This window comes from Hemiscyllium ocellatum, chromosome 23, assembly GCF_020745735.1.
Source record: "Hemiscyllium ocellatum isolate sHemOce1 chromosome 23, sHemOce1.pat.X.cur, whole genome shotgun sequence".
Classification (NCBI taxonomy): domain Eukaryota; kingdom Metazoa; phylum Chordata; class Chondrichthyes; order Orectolobiformes; family Hemiscylliidae; genus Hemiscyllium; species Hemiscyllium ocellatum.
Window position 1 is genome coordinate 23042027 of NC_083423.1, and position 26249 is coordinate 23068275.

At 46.1% G+C, this 26249-nt stretch overlaps 1 protein-coding gene across 1 annotated transcript in view; it reads left to right on the forward strand.

Moving 5' to 3' along the window:
* The window catches only part of LOC132826874 (C-type lectin Cal-like), a 74533-nt gene that overhangs the window by 7263 nt on the left and 41021 nt on the right, over positions 1-26249 (forward strand). The window lies entirely within an intron of this gene.

The following is a 26249-nucleotide window of genomic DNA, read 5'->3' on the forward strand; positions in this document are numbered from 1 at the left end:
TTCAGGATGAGAGTTGAAAAGCTTAAGGGGGATATATGCGGCAAGTACTTTACACAGAGGGTGGTAGGTGCCTGTAACACGTTGCCAGCAGAGGTGGTAGAGGCAGGCACTGTAGATTCATTTAAGGTGCGTCTGGACAGATACATAAGTAAGTGGGGAAGAGAGTAATCCGGATACCGAGAATTGGGCGACAGGTTTAGACAGTGGATTTGGATCGACTCGGGCTTAGAGAGCCAAAGAGCCTGTCACTGGGCTGTAAATTTTCTTTGTTCTTTGTTCTTTAACCATGCCTTCCATATTCTCATCTGAATCATTAATATAAATGAGAAACAAAAGAGAACCCACACCGATCCCTGTGGAACACAGCCGGGCGCAGGTCTCCAGTTCGAGAACCAACCCTCCCCCACTTTCTGTCTCCTGCTGTGAAGCCAACTTTGTATCCAATTGGCAACCTCACCCTGAAATCCATGTGGACAACTTCATGAATTAATCTCCCATGTGGAAACTTCTCAAATACTTCACTAGCAGGAGGTCAGAGGGTATTGCTGCTGTGGGCAGTGTTAGGACAAGTGGCTGATAAGACCAACTCGAAGCCTCCGTGCCCCCTTTAATTCCAAAGCCACAATAATATCTGCATCGAGTGACACCATGATTCATGGCTGGAATGGAGCTGACATGGAAGATCTCTACATCAATCACAGCTGAAGGCTGCTCTCCTGTCGGAGCTGGGCTTTATTTCACACACACCATTCATCTATAACTATCCTCCACTCCCTCTGTTTATAGTTTAAACCGGCCATTATTGGGTCATGTGATTGCAGGTTGAGTCATGTGCTTGCTATAATTTCTCGAGAGGTTTTAAGTTGATTCTGCTGGGAATGGTTCTGGGTGGATTACTCTTCGAAGGGTCGGTGTGGATTTGTTGGGCCAAAGGGCTGGTTTCCACACTGTAGGGATTCAATGATTCCATGAAACTGTTGTTGATAGCCGGTCTACCCAACATGTGACTCCAGACTTACAGAAATGTATAGATTCTAAACTGTCCTCTGGGCAATTAGGGTTGGGCAATAAATGCTGATAAATAAGAAATTAAAAAGTGTCAGTATTCCTTAAATTCCAATGCCATCTGAAATGAATTTACTCTCCCCATTTCTCATCCCTGTGGGTCTCCTTCGGTCACTGACAGCAATGAGAATGTAACCTGTTCGGGCCAGTTTTCACTCTGGGGATCTGACTTGCCCAGTGCTGACATTCTGACAGAACCTGAATATAACAGGGAAGTACAGTGGGAGGAACTGTCTTTTACATACCTTTGGGAGGCAAAGCTCTGACAAAGAGTCACCTAGACTCAAAATATGAGTTTGCTCCCTCTCCATGGATGCTGCCTGATCTGCTGTGATTTCCAGAGTGTTTTGCTTTGACTCTCGGGGCTGGGAAGTCATGCCGAGGTTATACAGGACATTGCTTCGGCATCTTCAGGACTGCTGTGTCCAATTCTGGTTGCCCTGTGACAAGAAGGATATTATTGAGTTGGAGATGGTTCAGAAGAGATTTACTAGGATGGTGCTAGGTATGAAAAGTTTGAGTTATAAATGATTGGGAGGTGCTGGTGTTGGACGGGGGGTGGACAATGTTAAAAATCAGACAACAGTTGGTCTTTAACCTGGTATCATGTGATTTTTAACTTGGAGTTAGAAAGAAAGGAGATATAGGCTGGGACTTCTTTCATTGGAGCATAGGAGTTTGAAAGTTAACCTTATATAAGTTTTTAAAATTATAAGGGATATAGATAAGGTTAACGGGAGATGTCTTTTCCTGAGATTGGCAGATTTCAAGATGGGGGGCATATTTTTATGGAGAGAGCAGAAAGATTTGACAAAGAACATGAGGAGCAAATGTTTCACACAGAGGGTGGTTTGCATGTGGAATGCAGTTCCTGAGGAAGTGGTGGATGTGGGTACAGTTACAATGTTTAAAAGACACTGAGGTAAGGACATGAATAGGAAAGGTTTGGAAAGATATGGGCCAGGAGCAGACTGGTGGGACTAGTTTAGTTTGGGATTATGTTCAGCATGGACTGGTCGGACCATGCTGTATGATTCTATAACTCTATGAATTTATATACAATTAACATAACAACAGAACAAGCTGATGTAATTCAGCAGGCTCAGGCGACTGACTGTGTGGAGTTTGCACGTTCTCCCCGTGTCTGCGTGGGTTTCCTCCGGGTGCTCCGGTTTCCTCCCAAGTCCAAAGATGTACGGGTCAGGTGAATTGGCCATGCTAAATTGCCCGTAGTGTTAGATAAGGGGTAAATGTAAGGGTATGGGTGGGTTGCGCTTCGGCGGGTCGGTGTGCACTTGTTGGGCCGAAGGGCCTGTTTCCACACTGGAAGTAATCTAATCTAAAAAGCAGGTCTGGCAGAATCTGTGGAGAGAGAAACAAAGTTAATGGTTTGAGTTTGATACGACTTTGACATCCTGTTCCCAGAAATTAACAGGGAGATCTTGAGGAAGAGGAAATGCTGAGGTGAAGCGGGTGAAGGTAAAACAAAGGGAGAATTTAATGTGAAATTGTTTGTTTAATTTGGTGACATATGTTCCAAGAGTCACCGAGAAATCAGAAAAGGAATTCAGGAGAAATGTCTTTATCCAGAGTGGTGAGAATGTGAAACTTGTTGGTATGTGGTGTGATTGAGGAAGGTCACTCAGAGATAAGTTGCTGGAATCTCCATTGTAAGTTATTCGGTTCATTCCTCAGTGTTTCTAACGGTGAGCAAACACGGGAAATCAATGAAGCTTCACATTTGTATCTTGTTACAAAAGCTGTAAATATGGATGATCACATTTTAACTCCCACCACCTAATTTTAATATCAGAGACTTGCTGGGATTAAACTCATTTTCAAACGACTGGATGTAAAATTGCTGCAGTGAGCACCTGACCACAGGTTGAGGGTCGTCCAGGAACCCAAGGTGGAAGAAACAAAACTGGCTGCACCAAAATTCCCATTTTAGTGAAGACATTGAAACTGAATCAGTGTCAAGGATATTGCATCTCTGGGTTTAGTTCACACTTCCATGAAAATTGGTGTCTGCGATTCTTCAACTTGAAAGGACAATGGACTCAGTCTGGGTTTAAAATTTAATTTAGATGTAGTTTAACTTGCATAATACTAGTTAATCATCCATTTACTGACTAGCTGAAAAATGAATTTCTTTGAACTATTACTTAATTTATTCTAAAACCTAATGTGAGTTTATTTTATTCTAAATAGCAATTAAAGTTTTGCAAATTCACAAGATTAATGACTCAAATAGTCCCTAATGGAGCTTGATGATCAGCTTGCTCTTCCCATAAGGATCATGACAACATGCAGAGAGAGATTTTGTATAATCCACACACAGGCTTATCACTGACCTTTGTATGTTTGTGTGAGTTTGTTTATTGAAACCTGACACAGCCTGAAACCTAAATAACTGGCCATAACAGCAACCTGGTTAGATTTCACATTGACTGAGATCAGTGGGGGACTGGGACTAGAAAAGGAAACAGCATCACCCTCCAGCCTCAGTCACATTGTACCTTTGGGTCATGACCAAAACTGAATCCAAAGACAAAGAAGTGACATTGGAAATGAGGCAATTTTCTTTGAAGAAAAATGGGCTTTTTTATATATTAGAGTGAAAATTATACCAACTGAGTTATCTATTCATCAAAGCAAATATGATTTTTGCAGCATAGTGTAATACATTTAAATGTTTTTCAGGCATTATATAGTGACAAACTGGAAGGTGTGCCTTGGCACTTCAAGGTCAAATTTAGTTCAAAACCAAAGAATGAAAAAATTACAATCAGACCATCAAATACAGGAGCAGGATTAGGCCATTTTGCCCATCGACCCTGCTCCATCCTAATCCTGACTAACACGATTCTCAACCCCATTCTCCTGCCTTCTCCCTGTAACCTTGATCCCTTGAGAAATCATGAACCTATTGGTCTTTGTCTTAAATACTCTCAATGATTTGGCTTCCACAGCCTTTTGTAGCAATGAGTTCCTTAGATTCACCACCATTTGACTTTAGTAATTCCTTGTCATCTCAGTTCTAAAGCACCATCCCTTCAATCTTAGTTTGTACCCTCAGGCCCTACTCTCTCTGATGCCCAACACCTTCTCCATGTGCTCTCTATCCAGGTCTCTCAGAATTCTGTATACTTCAATGAGATTCCCCCTTATGCTTTCCTGATGAAGGGCTCCTGCCTGAAACGTCGATTTTCCTGTTCCCTGGATGCTGCTTGACCTTGTGTGCATTTCCAATGTCACTCTAATCTCGACTCTAATCTCCAGCATCTGCAGTCCTCACTTTTGCCTAGTAGCCCCATCTGACCAGAGGCTTCTCTCTCATTAGAGAGAGAGAGAGAGAGAGAGAGAGAGAGATGCCAGGTGGTGATTTAACCTGAGGGTGACCACACCACAGGCAGGGGGAGAGATGCCAGGTGGTGATTTAACCTGAGGGTGACCACACCACAGGCAGGGGGAGAGATGCCAGGTGGTGATTTAACCTGAGAGTGACCACACCGCAGGCAGGGGGAGAGATGCCAGGTGGTGATTTAACCTGAGGGTGACCACACCGCAGGCAGAGGGAGAGATGCCAGGTGGTGATTTAACCTGAGGGTGACCACACCGCAGGCAGAGGGAGAGATGCCAGGTGGTGATTTAACCTGAGGGTGACCACACCCCAGGCAGGGGGAGAGATGCCAGGTGGTGATTTAACCTGAGGGTGACCACACCGCAGGCAGGGGGAGAGATGGAGAAGGCACGTCCTTTATGGTAACCTCGGCTGCTGCAGCAATTGAACCATGTTTTTGATATTACAAACCAGTCCCCAAATCTCCTTAACACAATTCACAAAATAAAACTGAAATATCTATTTTATTTTATGTATTGCACTCAAATGACATTCCCAAGTTGGTGTCATAGTCAAATTCAATTCTTGACAGCCCATTTATGAAGTTGTACCTGTCCTCCCTAATATAACCATGCACCAACATCCTTGTTTAATTGTTCTGCTGGACCTGGTTATTGCTGCTCCCTTTTTCCTCAGAAATATTTCTCAAGGTGTAGCCTCGGGCACTTTGCCAAGTGATCTTCATGATCACACAGGCTGTATTGTTTCTGTTTGAGGGAGTGGTGTGACCGTCTCATGGAGCTGTCTGTGGTTGTATCACAGGGGCCTGGTTTAACTGCTGTCCCAGCACGGTGGCATCAGTACAGGTTGGTGCTGAAGGTTGAGAGAGTAACAGTCCCACATTCCAGACTGGTTCCCAATCATTCCCACCCTACAACCCCCAGCATTGGAACTCACTTGAAATTGGGCACTGGATGGCTCTTAATCCCACTGGAATAGATGTCCTATTTTAATCATCATCATTGGCACCCAGTCATGTAACTGGAACGTGTTAAAATATTTCATTCAAGGGATATGGGCGTGGCTGACTGGGCCATCACTTATTGCCCATCCCTAGTCGCGATTGTGAAGTTGGTGGGAAGCTGCCTTCTTGAACAATTCCAGTCTATTTAGTGTTAGTAGACCCACAATGCTGTTAGGAAGGATTTACATAATTTTGACCCTGTGCCAATGAAAGAACAGCGATATATTTCCAAGTCTGGATGGTGAACAACTTGGAGGGGAACTGGTAAGTGCTGGTATTCCCAACTATCTGCTGCCTTTGTCCTTCCAGATAATAATGGTCAATCATTTCCAAAGTGCTAAGGGGTCACTACATGACAATCTATCGTGCATCTTGTGAATTACAAACATTGCAGCTCCTGAACATTGGTGGTGGAGGGAGTCAATGTGCACAAATCTCTACCAATATGAATGTTTATGTCAAAATAAGCAATTCGCACTGAGAGTCCAAAGGATGCAGCCATGCATTCTAATGGACAGGTGATGATAGGGCTCATAAGTTCTCATGAAAAGAAAGTAAGATAGTAAGTTTGCAGATGTGATGTAAATTGGTGGTGTATTGGATAGTGAAGAACGCTATCTAAGATGACAAAGAGATCACAACCAATTGGGTCAGTGGGCCCAGGAGCGGCAGATGGTGTTTAACGAGGATAAATACAAGGTATTGCTTTTTGGTAAAAACAAACAAGAGTTGGACTTATCCGGTTAAAATCATTCTGCCCATTCTAACTGTGACAGATCTCAGAAAGAGAATTCCTACTTGGCTCCAGGGAGGTCAGTTTGCATGGAAGAGCTGGGAAAATATGGAATAACTGTGTTGGGCTTGGAGCAGAAGGGGTTGCTGCCTTGCAATCTTTCTGGGTGGCACGCTGGCTCAGAGGTTAGCACAGGAGCAGGGTCCCAGGTTCGATTCTAGTCTCAGGCAACTGGCTGTGTGAAGGTGGCACATTCTCTCCATGTCTGTGTGGGTTTTCTCCAGGTGCTCTGGTTTCCTCCCACAGTCCAAAGATGTGCAGGTCAGGTAAATTAGCCATGCTAAATTGCCCATAGGTTAGGTGTATTAGTCAGAGGGAAATGGGTCTGGGTTACTTTTCGGAGGGTCAGTGTGGACTTGTTCGGCTGAAGGAACGGTTTCCACCCTGTAGGAAATCCAATCTAAAATAAATGTGCAATGTTGTAAAGCAAGAGGAATCCTTCTCCTCCCTCAGCAGAAACAATGTGAAGGACCACACAACATGAGCTCAAAGAACTTCCAATGTACAGGGAAATGGAAAGACTGGTGAAGGAAGGAGCAGCCAATTTAAGACAATGTTGGATCTTTCTTGTGTTTGTTGGTGAGGATAACTGCAAACGATCCTTCAGTAGTGTATCCTTTGTGAGTGTCTCATTGTGCCTCTCACATGATCTTTCAGGGTCATCAGATCTGCATCTCCCTCCATGCCCCCAACATGGAACAGGGCCATGTGCTGCACAGTAACCCCACTGTTCAAAGCTTCACCATCCTCCCCCCAACCCGACCAGCCTGGGGTACCAGACAGTGTAGAGCACATCCCATCCCCACAATACACCAGACCCTTGTGAGGGGATGTTGAAGGGCATTACCCAATCAGCCTCAGCACCTGAATCACATCATCAAGAGACAACGACCTGTTCAATGGTCACTCGGATTGCCCTGTGGAATATCTTGGAGTTGACATCTGCATCTGTTTATTTGTGTCACAAGAGTGAGCAGCCATTTCCTCAGTGGGTATTCCTGGTCTCCTCATATCCAGCCTGAAGGTATCTGGAACTGGAAAAGCTGTGACCATCTGAGGCAGTTATACTGCTTCCTGGAGCCACACTTCCACCTGACGGATCCATCTACGGTGGGTGTAAACCCATCAGACATTGATGGGATGGTAACCCTTCCTGTTGATGTCGGCCTCTGGCTGGGTCTGTGAGACACTAAATGCCCACATGAGTGTAACCATTCACACCCTGAACCGGGCAATCGAGCAGGGACCCCAAAGCCAACCCCCACCCGCCCCGCCTTTCACCAGGACTAACATTGAAGAACTCAAAGTTAGAAAGAAAACATCAGCTTATATAGTAAGAGAACAAGGTGTTGATTGATGGATCATGGTTGGCATGGAGATGCAGTGAGACCTGTCATCAATCTTAGCTGATGACGCTCACACCAGGCCAGTCGACACCGGTCAGGGTGTTGCCATGGGGAATGCAGCAGGGTCTGACATTCTAATTCACTTTCCCCTCAGTGTAAAAGACTCAATGTAAAGACAGGTTCCTCGTGTCTGTGCAGAACAGGGTCCTGTGTGTGTACATACGGAGCTTCCAGCTCATTAATTGAATTATACTGTGAGCCAAACTGATTATCTTACATTGATTTCCGCTGTATCTTAGCACAGTCCGGATGATGGAATCCATCTCCAACAACAGGAGCAGGGCCATACTCCTGCTGTGTCCCGGGCCATGTGGAGCCGGTGAGGTCACTGCACCGTGCTAATCCCCAGGAAACGGACTGGCAGCTGGGAAACTCTGGGCCTCCCCCTGCACACCCCATGCATCCTGAGGGGCCCTGCAGCTTTAACCTTTCTCTGGGCTGGGTGTTCCCAATCCTCTGTGCCAGACCACTGCTGCTCCTGTGAATGCTGTCAGCTCTGGTCCTCCTATACCATCATTCACCTTCTTCAGAAGGCAGTCCCAGTGACCAATATCCCACCAGAGGCAGGATGCAGGAATCTCAGTGAAAATTGGGAAACCCAAGGAGTGAAGGAGGTTCTTCAGTCTGAGGAGAGTCATTCGTGACACACACCTGCAGGTGAGGACACAACACACTCCCCCAGACAGTGGGACATGCTGCATGCACGCCAGTAATGAGGGCCTTGTCTCCATCGTACATTCAGCTTCAGCCTCAGCAACTTGGTGAATATACCACATCAGCTCAGTGAGCAGTATGTCACATCAAAATGGAGACTTACTGCACTCTGAACCCTTTCCCATCCCAGATCAACATCAATCTTTCAACTTCCCAGTGCGTTCAGGACAGACTACTATCAACCTTCCATGAGAGATGATGAAGTGATGGTGTGTGGCTCTCACATCATCCTCACACATTGAACAAACAATGCTTCACCTTTAGCCAGTGCTGGCCTTTTGTAAAATCATTGCTGCTGAGTTCAGAATCATTGAAGTGTCCGAGTTCAACTTGCAAGGACCAATGGCATTGTGCAAGTCGGCTGTGACCATTATCTGATCCTAAACACTTTCACTGCAGGGAGATGGGCGATGAAATTATTACAAATTAAATGTAACTGGGCAAGGAGGGCCTGACAGTTGGTGGGTCTTCCCTCACTCTCTCTGCCCCTCCTCCTGTGCTCTCCAGCTCTCTCTACCCACAAACCCTCACAACCCTATCTCCCTTCCACACTCCCATCTCCAGTTCACTCCCATGTCTGACACCCCCACCATCCTCTCCATCTCTCCCACCTTGATACCTTTCACTGGAACCATTGCCCAGCGTGCTCACTGCTCCCTGGAACTCATTAACTGCACAATGTGTGATTTGAGGTGGTGCACAGAGAGACTGCGCGAGTAACAACAATCACCGACTCACAGAGTTATTGGGTCAAAAAGCACAGAAACAGATGCTTTGGTCTAACTCATCCTTGTAATCAAGCTGCCCAAACTAATCTAGTCCCACTTGCCTGTGTATGACCCATGTCTCTCTCAACCTTTCCTGTTCGTGTCTCTGTGCAAATGTATTTAATGAGCCAGATGCTTTGACCAACGGAGCCACAGTGCCACCACTTCCTCAGGATAATCCCTTTGGACAAGTAGCTTCAGCTGCTTTATCTTTGACTCTGTGACTTACCATTTATAATGCACAAATGTTATTGTCAGCAAGAGATAATCCAACCAATTGCCTTTGCTTTTCAAATGCCCATAAACATAGTTGAATATTATTAACCAGAATACTTGCAAGACCAGCTGTATAACATACAGGTCAGAGGCTGTGAATTCTGCAGTGGCTAACCCACATCCCAACTGTATCTGAATGCTAGAACACCCTCCCTGTGAAGACGGGGTGTACCTGTTCCAGTCACACTGCACTAATTCAAGAAGGAAGCTCACAGCCAACACCTTCCCAAAGGGGAATAGAATTAGACCTTGCAGTAATACTCACATTGTGGAAATGAATTATAAAACCTATCCATGTCCCTGTTCTGCTGTCTCCTCCCCAGTATAGCATTGACAGAACAGATGGGTCGGAAGCATCAGTGGGACAGGAAGGCTGCTATAAACTAGACTCACAGTTACAAACACACAACTCTGGATGTAATTTTTATTCTTGGCTGAGAAACTAAGTCAGTACAGTCATCATTGGCTGTGATTGCAACTACAAGCAGATTGAGGCACTACATTCACTCCCAGACAGGATCCATGGAGCATTGTTGGATTCTTTTAGTAGAGCAGAGACCTGGCAGTTTGTAGGAGCAAAGGGAATGTAATTTGACATTGCAGAACATATCGTTCCAGTAAAGTAACTTCCCTGGAGGAAAGAGAGAATGAGGTCAGTGAATTAGACAACTGGGTGTGTGATTGGTTCATCCTCTGTTTTTGAGAGCATCAATAATTTGTTGTTGTTGCGTTGTCATAGTCTGACCAGACCATAGGGGCTGCTCTCTCATTGGAGAGAAGTGACTGGTGGTGATTTAACCTGAGGGTCACAAGACCTCAGTCAAGGGAAGAGGTTGAGAAGAAGAGTCCTTCATGGTACCCTCAAACTGATGATGGGAATTGAACCCACACTGTTGGCATCACACTGCTTTGCAAGCCAACCATCCATCCAACTAAGTTACCTCGATCCCATCTTGTCATTATCCCATTGCTTGAAGTCGGATATCAGTCACAACCTTTTATTTACTGGGTCAGCCACAATGGGGAAAAGAAAATCATTTGAAACTTCTCTATTGAAAGATCAATTAGTTGGACGATGTCTTCATTACTCTTTTCAGTGTTGTCTGAATGGATGTGTGTTTACATTTAATAATGTAAGTGTTGTCACTATCTGGCTGAAGTTCTGAGTTCTGATTTAAAACAGACACTGTCTACGAGATGTGTGATAATTATTTGTCAATAGCCACAGGGTGATGCTGTATAAATATCCGATGGTTCATTAAACAACACAAACTTCTGCTGCAAGGTTAAAAATTACACAACTCCAGGTTATAGTCCAATAGGTTTAATTGGAAGTACTAGCTTTCGGAGCGTCGCTCCTTCATCCACCTGTTGTCTCAACCACCTGATGAAGGAACGTCGCTCAGAAAGCTAGTGCTTCCAATTAAACCTATTGGACTATCACCTGGAGTTGAGTGATTTGTAATTTTGTACACCCCAGTCCAACGCCGGCATCTCCAAATCAGTTCCGCTGCAAGGAAATAGTTTCAATGAACAACCTGAACAGACTGGCCTGAGGTCAAGGTTCATTAAAGTTGGGAAATAAGCCTTTTTCCAGAGAAAACAAGCAATGATCTTACTGAGTGGAAGATGAATAGATTGTATCAGATGACACTGTTGTGATGTTTGCCCGTGGTCAAACTGACCAATCACTGAAGACAGGGCAATGTCAAGGTTTGATCTCACTGGCTGCTGACAAGGAAATGGAGTATAAGGGAATGAGCCCAGGTCGGTAGCGAGCTCTCTCAGGAACAGGAGTTGTCTGATCACCGGCTGTAGCAGGCTGAGATGGAGCAGGCTGATCACATGTTACAGTCTGATCTGGAGTGGTTTCTTCAAAGAGGATTGTGAAAGCTCACCGCGGGTATTGGAGGTTATTAAGAACAAGGTTTGTTGTAAGTCACATGATTGGTGATGAGTGTTACTTTGCTGTCGGCCCCTGCTCGGGCTGTGTTTAAACAATGCCTGGCTTCAGTGAATCCTTGTTGCTCTGTTTCAGTTAGAGTGAAGGCTGCTCTGGACCAGCTGTCCAGCTGATCTCTGCAATTTCTAAAGAAAACCACGTTCAGGGTGGGACAGGCAGCTGCCAAAGGAGAAGTGGGCCATTCAGCCCATCAAGGCCTCTCTGCCATTCAATGAGATCACAGCTGACCTGATCATCCACAACATCACTTTCCTGCCTATTCCCCATAACCTTGATTCCTTTCCTGATTCAAAAGCCGTCTCAGTCCAATCCTCCATTCCCTTTAAAGGAAAGGCCAGCATTCCACCTGCCTTTGTGATTATCTGTGGAGTTTGTATGCTGGCCTTTTGGGATTTTTGCTGAAAATGCGTTGCTGGTTAAAGTGCAGCAGGTCAGGCAGCATCCAAGGAATAGGAAATTCGACGTTTCGGGCAGAAGCCCTTCATCAGGAATGAAGGAAGTGTGTTCAGCAGGCTAAGATAAAAGGTAGGGAGGAGGGACTTGGGGGAGGGGCGATGGAGATGTGATAGGTGGAAGGAGGTCAAGGTGAGGGTGATAGGCCGGAGTGGGGTGGGGGCGGAGAGGTCAGGAAGAAAATTGCAGGTTAGGAGGGTGGTGCTGAGTTCAAGGGAATCGACTGAGACAAGGTGGGGGAAGGGGAAATGAGGAAACTGGAGAAAACTGAGTTCATCCCTTGTGGTTGGAGGGTTTCCAGGCGGAAGATGAGGCGCTCTTCCTCCAACCGTCGTGTTTGGGATTTTTGCCTGAGGACTCTAAACATCCCACTGTGCTCCCCTGGTCTGCAGACTGAACCCACTGGAATCATATTCATCTCCTGTTGGCTTCCTGCCTAACTGCATTAACACCATTTTTCCACGTGATAGACTGTCTGCCAAGATTTTGCTGACTCATTTGACCAGACTCTATACGATTGCTGACTCGTTGTGACATTCCCGGCTTACCTCGTTTTTGTGTGATCCACAAAGTGGTGACTGTAGGTTCCCATTCATCCTGTTAATCATTAGCATATGGTTTAAATAATTATGGACCTAACACTAATCCCTGTGGAACCTTTTTGTTCTGTTGAGAGAGTGACTGTGGGACATTAGGGCTGGATTTGTTGGGGAAGCTGCATCTGCAAGACTTGATGTAGTGACTGGAACAAGGTCAGCCTGCTGGACCCCTGAGAATACACCTTTCCTGAAAGGCTCTGTTAATGCCACCACAAGAGGTGGACAAAGTTAAAATCACACAACACCAGGTTATAGTCCAACAGGTTTAATTGGAAGCACACTAGCTTTCGGAGCGACGCTCCTTCATCAGGTGGTAGTGGAGGGCTCAATCCTAACACACGGAATTTATAGCAAAAATTTACAGTGTGATGTGAAATTATACATTGAAAAATCGATTGTCAGTTAAGCTTTTCACCTGATGAAGGAGCGTCGCTCCGAAAGCTAGTGTGCTTCCAATTAAATATATTGGACTATACCCTGATGTTGTGTGATTTATAACTTTGTAGACCCCGGTCCAACACCGGCATCTCCAAATCATGACCACAAGGAGTGTAAGACCTATGCCCACACCTCCCTCTCCTCAACTCCATCCAAGGCCCCAAAGGATCCTTCCATCTCCAGCAGAGATTTTCCTGCACATCCAAACACCTCATCCCTGCTGTGTCCATTCCTCTCGATGTGGTCTCCTCTGCTTTGGGGTGACAGGATGCCAACTCACAGAATGTTTCAGGGAACACCTCTGGGACATCTGCACCCAACAACCCCACTGCCCTGTGGCCAACCACGTCAACACCCTCTCCCACTCTGCCAAGGACATGCGAGTCCTGGGCCTCCTCCACCGCCAAATTCAAGCTACCCAATGCTTAGTGGAAGAAGGCCTCATTGTCCATCTTGGAACCCTCCAACCACATGGCATCAACATCAATTTCACCAGTTTCCTTATCTCCCCTCTCCCCACCTCATCCCAGATCCAAATGTCAAACTCGGCACCGCCCTCTTGAATTGTCCTACCTGTCCATTTTCCTTCCCACTTGTCCACTCCATCCTTCCCTCCCACCTATAAACTCCCACCTGCATCTACCTATCACATTCCCAGCTACCTCGCACCTACCCCACCCTCCTATTTATCTCTCAGCCACCATTCCCCCCTACATTCCTGATGAAGGGCTAATGCCAAACCATCCTGCTCCTCAGATGCTGCCTGACCAGCTGTGCTGTTCTAGTGCTACACTTTTCAACACTGTTAATCTGGCCCAATTAGGGAGCCCTGGCTGACAGGAAAAGGATCAATGGCAAGGATATAGAGTGCCTGAATGTCTGACTTTGTATGAGGCAGTAGTATAGGAATGGTCTGTTCATGCGTAAATAAGGGGTGACTTGGTGGTGGCAACAAGAATAAAGGGAAATGCTGAAGAAAGTTGCTCACAACAGTCATCTTTGAGTTGGTCTAAGCACTTCCTACATCATATGTTTTTTGGGATGCTTGACTTGTTTGACTACCATTGATGACTGGGCCCAGTCTGGGGAAAGAATGTGTTATTTTTTTCTGGACAAATGACATTGTGGCAGATACAAAGCAACGAGTAATTCTCCTGACAGCCTGTGGAGCCACAGCTTTTTCTGTGATGTGGAGCTTGCTTTACCTTTCAGGAGGTTTCCTCCCACAATCCAAAGATGTGCAGGTTAGGTGAATTGACCATGCTAAATTGCCCATAGTGTTAGGTGCGTTAGTCAGGAGTTAGGGTTGGGGAATGTGTATGGTTGGGTTACTCTTCGGAGGGTCAGTCTGGACTTGTTGGACCAAAGGGCCTGTTTCCATACTGTAGGGAATCTAATCTAATCTAAAAGAATTGACTGTTAGTGTTAAGGAATTGTGAAGGCAGCTGGTTCAATTACCAGTGATTGTGCTAAAAGCTTCCTCGAATTCTGACACACTATTGCTTTTACTCAGCAATTCGAGAATTAGTGGAATCTGTGTCAGGATATTTGATGAGGTTTTAAAGACTGGCAGAAGCCTGGAAATTTGGTTTAACCTTCAATGAGATGCTTAGAGAGTATCTGCTTAGAGATTAATGATCTAACTGTGCAAAAACACCTGCTAACTGAAGCTCAGCTGGATTTCACTCAAGCGCTATCACTGGCTTTATCATTGGAAAATGCAGCAAGTAGAGTATATGAGTTCAGGAGAAAGTGAGGACTGCAGATGCTGGAGATCAGAGCTGAAAATGTGTTGCTGGAAAAGCGCAGCAGGTCAGGCAGCATCCAAGGAGCAGGAGAATCGACGTTTTGGGCATGAGCCCTTCTTCAGCGTATATGAGTTCAGGGTACTCTGTGGGAAGCGGACAGCCTCGCCAGTCTGATTGAGGTTAGGGAACACCACTTGAGTGAAGACAATTGCATAGCTTTACTCAGAGCATATCCTGATCAGAGTGACTCAAGGTGTGCCCACAGCAAAACCCCAAAACAACGCCAAGTCTCAACCAGCAGTTAAAATTATCTTCTGGATTCTGGCCAGCAAGCCATTGTCGTTGTTGCTAGTATGGGGCCTCGAGACAGCAAAAGAGTCCTACTTGACAGAAATTGAGTAAGATAGCTCATAGGTTGGTATCCAGGAGAGTTCACACCTTGGAAAGTTCACACGCATCCAATTTGTAACATTCAAATCAGAACCAAACAAGATGACCCTCTGGTTAAGTGGTTCTCATGGAGATCAATACCACTGCAACACATCAGTGATCGCAGAAGCAGTTTTTAGTAAAATTTGTTCAGGACTCCAGTCCTTAACTTCGGGAAATTGCTCAGCCTACCTGAGACTTTACATTGTGGACCCTTTGCAGATTAGTGGTCCAGCCTCTGTTCCAGTCTCTTCTGAAAGGCAGCTGGTTCAGTTACCAACACTTGTAGTCAAAGACTCAGGCTCAGTCTTAATGGGGCAAAATTGGCTGCGAGAGATTCACCGAGACTGGCTTAACATTCCCCAATTGGAAGTAGTTGCCTGAGTCAAGTCCTAATTAAATTCCGGAAGTTTCCAGGAAGGTCTAGGGACTATCAAAGGAGCCAAGGCCATCCTGCATATTGACCAGGAAGCAATTCTGTGATTCTGCAAGGACTGCCCTGTGCCTTTTACCTTACGGACAGAAGTAGAAGCAGAAATCAGAAAGCTGAAAAGTGAAGGAATTATCAAACCAGTTTGCAGAATGGTCAGCACTGGTCATACCAATTTTGAAGCCGATGGGTCAGTTCATCTTCTTTGGGATTTTAAACTAACAGTGAACTGCTTTCCACAGCAGGATAAATACCCAGTCCCTGCGATAGAGGGTTTACATGGAGCACTGATGGGAGTGTGTGGGGGAGGTGCTGCACTTTCAAAAGTTGGAAATGAGCCATAGTTACTTGCAATTGCATTGAGAGGGGATCCCCAGAGGTACACTACAATTAACATCCAGAAGGGTTATAACAATATACAAAACTGCTATCTGGGGTATCAGCAGCCTATGCAGTTTTTCAGCAGATGATGAAGACCATTTTGCAAGTTTCTACCCAGATCACTATTTATCCTAAAAACAGGGAATACTAATGAGGAACACTTTGAGAAATTGGACATAGCCCTTTGGAGATTTTAGAAGGGGAACTTGTGTTGCAGGCTCCCCAAGTGACCTACCTGGGTGACAGAATGGACAAGACCAAGCTGTCACAGTTCCTGTTTGATTCAAGGACGATGCCACATGTTACTACAGGGACAGCACCAGCAGAGTCACTCATGGGTAGGACAGGTTTAAATCTTCCCAAACCGAGGGGAGAGTTAAATGGTATCAAGAACTCTAATGCTAGACCCAAGACTCTGCCAAACATAAAAGACAGTTTGATACAGGGTATGCAGTTTGATATAAGAATCATGTACAAGGCCCTGCATCAGTAAGAGGCATGGTCGATGTGAAACCAGGGTCAGTAATGTATAACATTCAGCTACGTGCAACATTCCTGAATGAAAGCTGCAATTTCACAAATGGTGCAGGAGCAAACCGTGCCCTGCCCCTGGGAACCTTTGAGAAATGCTGCTGGACACTATGGATCCACCCTCTCCTTCAAGCATTCTCGAGTCCCCTGAATCAGAGATGGACATAACCGAAGTAGCTGCCTCGCTGTCTTTGCCACTGAAAGCAGGGAGTGAAATTCTACCGAGCTGCTCCTGGAGCAAAGGGAGAGCTCCTGTGCTTTACACGCTTCCCGTGTTGGGTTCCAAGTCAGAAGAACCTGACCTGGTGCTAAAACACCCCCAGGAAGCTTTCCAAGGAAAAGGTGCAGCCTATGTCCTCAGATTCAGTGGGTCAGGGATGCAGTGATTGTAACAAGGTCAGCTGTGTAGATCTCATAGAATATGAGTTCCCTGATTGGGGCTGTAACTCTGCTCCAGTCAGGGAGCCCTGGCTGACAGATGTAAAGTAGTAGAGTGTATTATTTCCCCATCCAATTCTATTTTGATTTAACCCCTGCCCTCTCTTTCACTGTTTGATCACACAGCACTACCCTTTGATGTGAAGGGCACTGCTTGTCCCTGGCCACTTGGGTGTTTCCTTTCTTTCTGGTGGTGAAACCGAATAAAGACGTGTGCACCTTGTGTCTTTCACACAAAAAACGAAAAATAAAGGGGAGTATCAGAGAAGCTGTCACTTTGGTATGTGCCTCTTTATGAGGCTGAACTGCAGTGAAGGAGTGTTCATGTGTAACAAAAGTGTGACTTAGTGATGGGATACCGACCTCTGTAGAATTATTTGACGACAGTGACAACTATCAGTGGTTAGTGACTTGACAGGTGCCAGAACAGGATTCTGGATTAGTGGTGCTGGAAGAGCACAGCAGTTCATTCAGCATCCAAGGAGCAGCGAAATCGACATTTCGGGCAAAAGCTCTTCATCAGGAATACAAACAGTGAGCCTGAAGCGTGGAGAGATAAGCTAGAGGAGGGTGGGGGTGGGGAGAAAGTAGCATAGAGTACAATGGATGAGTGGGGGAGGGGATGAAGGTGATAGGTCAGGGAGGAGAGGGTGGAGTGGATAGGTGGAAAAGGAGATAGGCAGGTAGGACAAGTCCGGACAAGTCATGGGGACAGTGCTGAGCTGAAAGTTTGGAACTGGGGTGAGGTGGGGGAAGGGGAAATGAGGAAACTGTTGAAGTCCACATTGATGCCCTGGGGTTGAAGTGTTCTGAGGCAGAAGATGAAGCGTTCTTCCTCCAGGCGTCTGGTGGTGAGGGAGCAGCGGTGAAGGAGGCCCAGGACCTCCATGTCCTCGGCAGAGTGGGAGGGGGAGTTGAAATGTTGGGTCACGGGGCGGTTGGTTGATTGGTGCGGGTGTCCTGGAGATGTTCCCTAAAGCGCTCTGCTAGGAGGCGCCCAGTCTCCCCAGTGTAGAGGAGACCACATCGGGAGCAACGGAAACAATAAATGATATAGTGGATGTGCAGGTAAAACTTTGATGGATGTGGAAGGCTCCTTTAGGGCCTTGGATAGAGGTGAGGGAGGAGGTGTGGGCGCAGGTTTTACAGTTCCTGCGGTGGCAAGGGAAAGTGCCAGGATGGGAGGGTGGGTTGTAGGGGGGCGTGGACCTGACCACGGAGGGAACGGTCTTTGCGGAAGGTGGAAAGGGGTGGTTAGGGAGATATATCTCTGGTGGTGGTGTCATTTTGGAGGTGGCGGAAATGTCGGCGGTTTGTGCGAAGATTTGTAGGGTGGAAGGTGAGCACCAGGGGTGTTCTGTCCTTGTTACGGTTGGAGGGGTGGAGTCTGAGGGCGGAGGTGCGGGATGTGGACAAGATGCGTTGGAGGGCATCTTTAACGGCGTGGGAAGGGAAATTGCGGTCTCTAAAGAAGGAGGCCATTTGGTGTGTTCTGTGGTGGAACTGGTCCTCCTGGGAGCAGGTATGGTGGAGGCGGAGGAATTGGGAATATGGGATGGCATTTTTGCAAGAGGTAGGTTGCGAAGCGTCGTAATCCAGGTAGCTGTGGGAGTTGGTGGGTTTGTAAAAAATGTCAGTGTCAAGTCGGTCGTCATGAATGGAGATGGAGAGGTCCAGGAAGGGGAGGGAGGTGTCAGAGATGGTCCAGGTAAATTTAAGGTCAGGGTGGAATGTGTTGGTGAAGTTGCTGAATTGCTCAACCTCCTCGCGGCACCAATGCAGTCATCAATGTAGCGGAGGAAGAGGTGGGGAGTGGTGCCGGTGTAATTACAGAAGATCAACTGTTCTACGTAGCCAACAAAGAGACAGGGATAGCTGGGGCCCATACGTGTGCCCATGGCTACCCCTTTGGTCTGGAGGAAGTGGGAGGATTCAAAGGAGAAATTGTTAAGGGTGAGGACCAGTTCGGCCAAATGAATGAGAGTGTCAGTGAAAGGGTACTGTTGGGGATGTCTGGAGAGGGAAAAACAGGAGGGCTGGGAGGCCCTGGTCATGGCGGATGGAGGTGTAGAGGGATTGGATATCTATGGTGAAGATGAGGCGTTGGGGGCTGGGGTGTGTGTGTGTGTGTGGCTGGGTGTGTGTGTGTCTGTATGAGTGTCTGTGCGTATGTGTGTATGTGAGTGAGTCTGTGTGTGTGTGTGTGTGTGTGCATGTGTGTGTGTGTGTGTGTGCCTATTTGTGTGTGTGTGTGTGTGTGTGTGTGAATGAGTCTGTGTGTGTGTGTGAATGAGTCTGTGTGTGTGCCTATTTGTGCATGTGTGCATGTGTGTCTGTGTGTGTCTGTGTCTGTGCGTGTGTGTGTCTGTGCGTGTGTGTGTCTGTGCGTGTGTGTGTGTCTGTGCCTATTGTGTGTGTGTGTGCGCGTGTGTGTGTGTGCGCGTGTGTGTGTCTGTGCGAGTGTCTGTGTGTGTGTGTGCGCGTGTCTGTGAGTGAGTCTGTGTGTGTTTGTCTGTGTGTGTGTCTGTGCGTATGTGAGTGAGTCTGTGTGTGTTTGTGTGTTTGTCTTGTGTGTCTGTGTGTATGTGTGTCTGTGTGTGTGTGCGTATGTGTGTATGTGAGTGAGTCTGTGTGTGTTTGTGTGTGTGTCTTGTGTGTCTGTGTGTCTGTGTGTGTGTGCGTATATGTGTATGTGAGTGAGTCTGTGTGTGTTTGTCTCTGTGTGTGTCTCTGTGTGTGTCTGTGTGTGTGTGCGTATGTGTGTATGTGAGTGAGTCTGTGTGTGTGTGTCTGTGCGTATGTGTGTATGTGAGTGAGTCTGTGTGTGTGTGTCTGTGTGTATGTGTGTCTGTGTGTGTGTGCGTATGTGTGTATGTGAGTGAGTCTGTGTGTGTTTGTCTGTGTGTGTGTGTCTGTGTGTGTGTGTGTCTGTGTGTGTGTGTGTCTGTGTGTGTGTGTGTCTGTGTTTCCCATTTCCCAAAGGTTCCGAGCAGCAGGGCATGTTTGGCAATGTTTGTGAATTCACAGCTTTTATATTGTTCACATACTTATTCAGGACCATCACACCCATATGAACCTTATACTGGCTCTGACCTCACGTTGACCATGTCTCTTCCCGATGTGAGACCATTTCCCTGATTCTTATACCAAACTTCGTCCCCTCTATCAAACTATCTCTCTCACTTGGCAGAGCCTTGGGTCCAGCACTGGGCTTCCTGGTGCTGTTTCACCCTCCCTCCCCAGGAATGGGAAGATTAAACCTAACCTGGGAACAGAGACCACTGTCCATTAGGAACTCTGCTGGGGCTACCCCTGCAGTTGCATGCGGCATGGTCCAATATTAGAACATAGGATATAACAGCACAGTTACAGGCCCTTCGGCCCTCGATGTTGCACCGACCTGTGAAACCAATCTGAAGTCCATCTAACCAACGCTATTCGATTTTCATCCATATGTTTATCCAATGACCATTTAAATACCCACAGCATGGGCAAATCTACTACTGTTGCAGTCAGTGCGTTCCACACCCTTACTACTCTCTGAGTGAGGAAACTACCTCTGACATCTGTTCTATATCTGCCACCCCTCAATTTAAAGCAATGTCCCCCCGTGCTCGCCATCACCATTCAAGGAAAAAGGCTCTCACTGTCCACCCTATCTAATCCTCTGATCATCTTGTATGTCTCCATGAAATCACTTCTCAATCTTCTTCTCTCTAACAAAAACAGCCTCAGATCCCTCAGCGTTTCCTCACAAGACCTTTCCCCCATACCAAGCAACATCCTGGGCAATCTCCTCTGTACCTTTCCATTGCTGCTACATCCTTCCTATAAGGTGGTGGCCAGAATTGAATGCAATTCTCCAAGTGCAGCTGAACCAGAGTTTTGTACAGCTGCAACATGACCTCATGGCTCCAAAACTCAAACCTCCTCCCAATAAAAGCTAACAGACCGTACATCTTCTTAACAATCCTATCAACCTGGGTAGCAACCTTCACGGATCTATGCACATGGACACCGAGATCTCTCCGCTCATCCACACAATCAAGAATCTTACCATTAGCTCAGTACCCTGTATTCCTGTTACTCTTTCCAAAGTGAATCAAACATAGAACATAGAAAAGTACAACAAAGAACAGGCCCTTCAGCCTACAATGTTGTGCCGAGGATTAATTCTAATGTAAAATAAAATAACCTTACCTACGCACCCCTCAATTCACTGCTGTCCATGTGCATATCCAGCAGGCACTTAACTGTCCCTAATGACTCTGCTTCCACCATCACTGCTGGCAATGTGTTCCATGCATTCGCAACTCTCTGTGTAAAGAACCTACCTCTGATGTCTCCTCTATACCTTCCTCCTAATATCTTACAACTATCACCCCTCTTTCCAGTCAATCCTGGCCTGGGGAAAAGTCTCTGGCCATTGACTCTATCCATGCCTCTCATTACCTTTTATACCTGACCAGGTCACCTCTCTTCCTCCTTCTCTCCAGAGAGAAAAGTCCAAGTTTAGTCAACCTCTATTCATAAGGCAAGCCCTTCAGTCCAGGCAACATCCTGGTAAACCTTCATTGTACCCTCTCCAAAGCCTCTGTGTCTTTCCTATAGTAGGGCGACCATAACTGGACACAATATTCCAAGTGTGGTCTCACCAGGGACTTGTATAGCTGTGGCAAAACCTTGCAGCTCTAAAACTCGATCCCCATGTTAATGAAAGACAAAACACCATACGCTTTCTTAACAACCCTATCCACTTGAGGGATCTTTACACAGCGGGTTGTGAGTTCATGGAATGCCCTGCCAGTAGCAGTGGTGAACTCTCCCTCTTTATGGTCATTTAAGCGGGCATTGGATAGGCATTTGGAAGTTATTGGGCTAGTGTAGGTTAGGTAGGATTCGGTCGGCGCAACATTGAGGGCCGAAGGGCCTGTACTGCGCTGTATTTTTCTATGTTCTATGTTCTATGTTCTATGTACTCGAATACCAAGATCCCTCAGTTCCCCCACACTGTCAAAATTCCTGTCTTTAATCCTATATTCAGCATTCAAAATGCATCACTTCACATTTATCCAGGTTAAACTCCATCTGCCATTTCTCAGCCCAGCTCTACATCCTGCCTATGTCACATGGCAGCTTGCAATAGCCCTCTATATTATCAACGACACCTCCAACCTTTGTGTCATCTGCAAATTTACTAACCCACCCCTCAATCTTCTCATCCAAGTCACTTATGAAAACTACAAAGAACAGACGCCCAAGAACAGAGCCCTGCGGGACCCCACTCAACATTGACCTCCAGGCAGAATACATTCCATCTACAACTACTCTCTGCCTTCTGTCAGCCAATCAATTCTGAAACCAGATAGCTAAATCTCCCTGTACCCCATACATCCTGACTTTATGAATAAGCCTACCATGGGGAACTTTATCAAATGCTTTGCTGAAGTCCATATACACCACATCCACTGCTCGACTTTTGTCGACCTATCTTGTCACCTCCTTGAAGAACTCAATAAGATTAGTTAGGCACAACCAGCCACTCACAAAGCCATGCTGCCTGTCTTTAATCATGCTATGCTTTTCCAAATAGTTATAAATCACATCCCTCAGAATCCTTTCCAAAACCTTGCTGACCACAGACGTAAGACTGACTGGTCTGTAATTGCCAGGGATTTCACTATTACCTTTCTTGAAAAGAGGATCAACATTCACCTCCTTCCAATCCTCTGGTATGACTCCTGTGGAGAGTGAGGAAGCAAAGATCTTCATCAGCGGTTTAGTAACCTCCTTTCTCACGTCCCGGAGCAACCTAGGATAAATCTGGTCTGGCCCTGGGGACTTATCAATCTTAATGTTCACCAAAATTTCCAGCACATCAACTTCATTAATCTTGATCTGTTCAAGCCTATATCCCAGGTCCTCAAAGTTCTCATTCACAACAAAGTTCTCATTTCCTTAGTGAAAACTGAAGAGAAAACTCATTTAGGGCTTCCCATATCTGCTCAGACTCCACGCACAAATTCCCTACGCTATCCCTGATTGGCCCTACCTTTTCCCTGATTATCTTATTCTTTACTGATGAGTAAAATGCCTTTGGGTTCTGCCTAATCCTTCCTGCCAAGCCTTTCTCATGCCCCCTCCTGGCTCTCCTCAGTCCATTTCCGAGCTCCTTTCTAGCAAGCCTGTAATCCTGTAAAGCTGTGCTAGATCCTTGCTTCCTCCACCTTACATCAGCTGCCTTCTTTTTTAATGAGAAGCTGCTCTGTTCTCCTCATCCAAGGCTCCTCAATCTTACCCCTTCTTACCTGTCTCAGAGAAACAAATTTGTGCATCACTTGCAACAACTGCTCCTTAAACAGTCTCCACACATCTGCTATGCCCCTTCTGTGGAACAATTGCTCCCAGTCTGTACTTCCCAACTCCTGTTTGATAGAATCATAACTTTCTTTTCCGCAATTAAATATCTTCCCTTGGTGACTGCTCCTTTCCTCTCTAAGGTTATGGTAAATGTGAGACAGTTGTCGTCACTGTCACCAAAGTATTCTCCCACCAGGAGATCTGAACCTGTCCTGGCTCATTGCCAAGCACCAAATCCAAAATGGCCTCTCCCCTCATCGGCCTGTCTACATCCTGAGTATGGAAACCCTCCTGAACACACCGAACAAAACTAGCTCCCTCCAAACCATCTGCACTAAGGAGGTTCCAGTTGATAGTGGAAAGTCACCCAGAACAACAACCCTGCTACATCTGCATTTTCTCAAAATCTGCCGGTTTATCAGTTCTTCAATCTCTCTACTGCTATTAGTGAGTCTGTAGAAGGTCCCAATGAGGTGGCAGATCCCTTGCTGTTTCTAACTTCCACCCATACTGACTCAGTAGGCAAACCTTCCTCAACAACCTTCATTTCTGTAGCTGTGATGCACTTTCTGATCCGCCCTGCCTGTTCTTTTTAACTGAGAGGGTGGAATCAACTCAAACTTTGCCACATTAAACTCCACTTGCCACCTCTCAGCCCAGCTCTGCAGCTTATATCTATGTCCCTCTGTAACCTGCAACATCCTTCGGCAGTGTTCACAGTTCCACTGGCATTAGGCTCATCCACAAATTTACTAACCCATTTTTCCATGCCCTCATCCAAGTCATTTATAAAAATGACAAACAGCAGTGGCCCCAAAACAGATACTTGCCCTTACACACCACAAGTAACTGAACTCCAAGATAAACGTTTCCCATCACCACCACCCTCTGTCATCTTTGAGCGAGCCAATTTCTGATACAAACTGTTAAATCACCCTCACTCCTATGCCTCTATATTTTCTGGAATAGCCTTATCAAACACTTTACTAAAATCCATATACACCACATCAACCATTTTACCCTCATCTACCTGTTTGGTCACCTTCTCAACAAGGTTTTTGAGGCAGGACCAATGCTTCACAAAACCGTGTTGACTATCACTAATCAAATTATTCCTTTCTAGATGGTTATAAATCCTATCTCGTATAATCCTTTCCAACACTTTGCCCACAACCAAAGGAAGGCTTACTAGTCTATAATTACCAGGGATGTATTTACTCCCCTTCTTGAACAAGGGAACAATATTTGCTATCCTCCAGTCCTCTGGTATTATTCCTGTAGACAATTATGGCATAGAGATTAAAGGCAAAGGTTCTGCAATCTCTCCCGAACTTCCCAGAGAATCCTCGTATAAATCCCATCCAGCCCAGGGGACTTATCTAGTGGCACACTTTTCAGAATTGCTCACACCTCCTCCTTATGAAACTCAATCCCACCTAGTTCATTAGCCTGTATCTCAGTATTCTCCTTGACAACATTATCTTCTTCCAATGTGAATACTAACGAAAAATATTCATTTAGCGCCTCCCCTAACTCCTCAGACTCCAAGCACAATGTCCCACTACTGTCCTGGACTGGACCTAATCTTACTCTCGTCATTCTTTTATTCCTGACATACCTATAGAAAGCTTTAGGGTTTTCCTTTATCCTTCTGGCTAAAGACTTCTCATGTCATCTCATGGCTCTTCTTAGCTCTCCCTTTAGTCCTTCCTGGCCAACTTGTAACTCTCAAGCGCCCTAACTGAGCCTTCACATGTCATCTTTACATAATGCTTCTTCTTCCTCTTGACAAAAGATTCAACTTCTTTCGTAAACCATGACTCCCTCACTCAACCAGTTCCTCCTCACCTGATAGGTACAGTTCCTTGAACAAACTCCATACTTCAATTGGGCCCATCCCCTGCAGTTTCCTTCCCCAACCCTGTGCATCATAAATCTTGCCTGATCATATCATAATTGCTTTTCCCCCAGCTCTTAATCTGGCCCTGTGGTATATACCTATCCCTTTCCATCACGAAAGTAAACTTAACTGAATTGTGATCACTATCATCAAAGTGCTCACCTACCTCCAAATCTAACACCTGACCTGGTTCATTAGCCAATACCAAATCCAATGTGTCCTTGCCTCTTCTTGGCCTAACTACATACAGCGTCAGGAAACCCTCCTGCGCACATTGGACAAAAACTGATCCATCTAAAGTACTCAAACTATAGCGTTTCCCGTGAATATTTGCAAAGTTAAAGACCCCCACAACAAGTACCCTGTTGCTTTCGCTCCTATCCAGAATCATGTTTGCAATCCTTTCCTTTGCATCTCTGGAACTTTTCGGAGGCCAAAGAAAACTCCCAATAAGGTGACTTTTCCTCTCCTGTTTCTAACCTCAGCCCTTACTACCTCAGAAGACAAGTCCTCATCAAACGTCCATTCTGCTACCATAACACAGTCCATGCCACACCGCCCCCTCTTTTGGCACCTTCCCTGTTCTAACTGAATTACGTAAACCCCAGAACCTGCAACAACCATTCCTGTCCCTGCTCTATCCATGTCTCTGAAATGGCCACAAAATCGAAGTGGGTGAAAGTGAGGACTGCAGATGCTGGAGATCAGAGTCAAGATTAGAGTGGTACTGGAAAAGCACAGCCGGTCAGGCAGCATCCGAGGAGCAGGAAAAGTGACATTTTGGGCAAAAGCCCTTCATCAGGAATGAGGCAGGGTGCCTCCCAACTGGAGAGATAAATAGGAGGGGGGTGGGATTGGGGGGAAGGTAGCTAAGAGTACAACAGGTGGATGGAGGTGGGGATGAAGGTGATAGGTTGGAAAGGAGGGTGGAGCGGATAGGTGGGAAAGGGGGTTGGCAGATAGGACAGGTCATGAGGATGGTGCTGAGCTGTCAGGTTGGAACTGGGGTAAGTTGGGAGCAGGGAAATGAGGAAACTGGTGAAGTCCATAAACCCTGGGATTGAAGTGTTCCGAGGCCATTAGATGAGATGTTCTTTCTCCAAGTGTCGGGTGTGGAAGGAATGGTGGTGGAGGAGGCCCAGAAATTGCATGTCCTCAGCAGACTGGGAGGGGGAGTTGAAATTTTTGGCC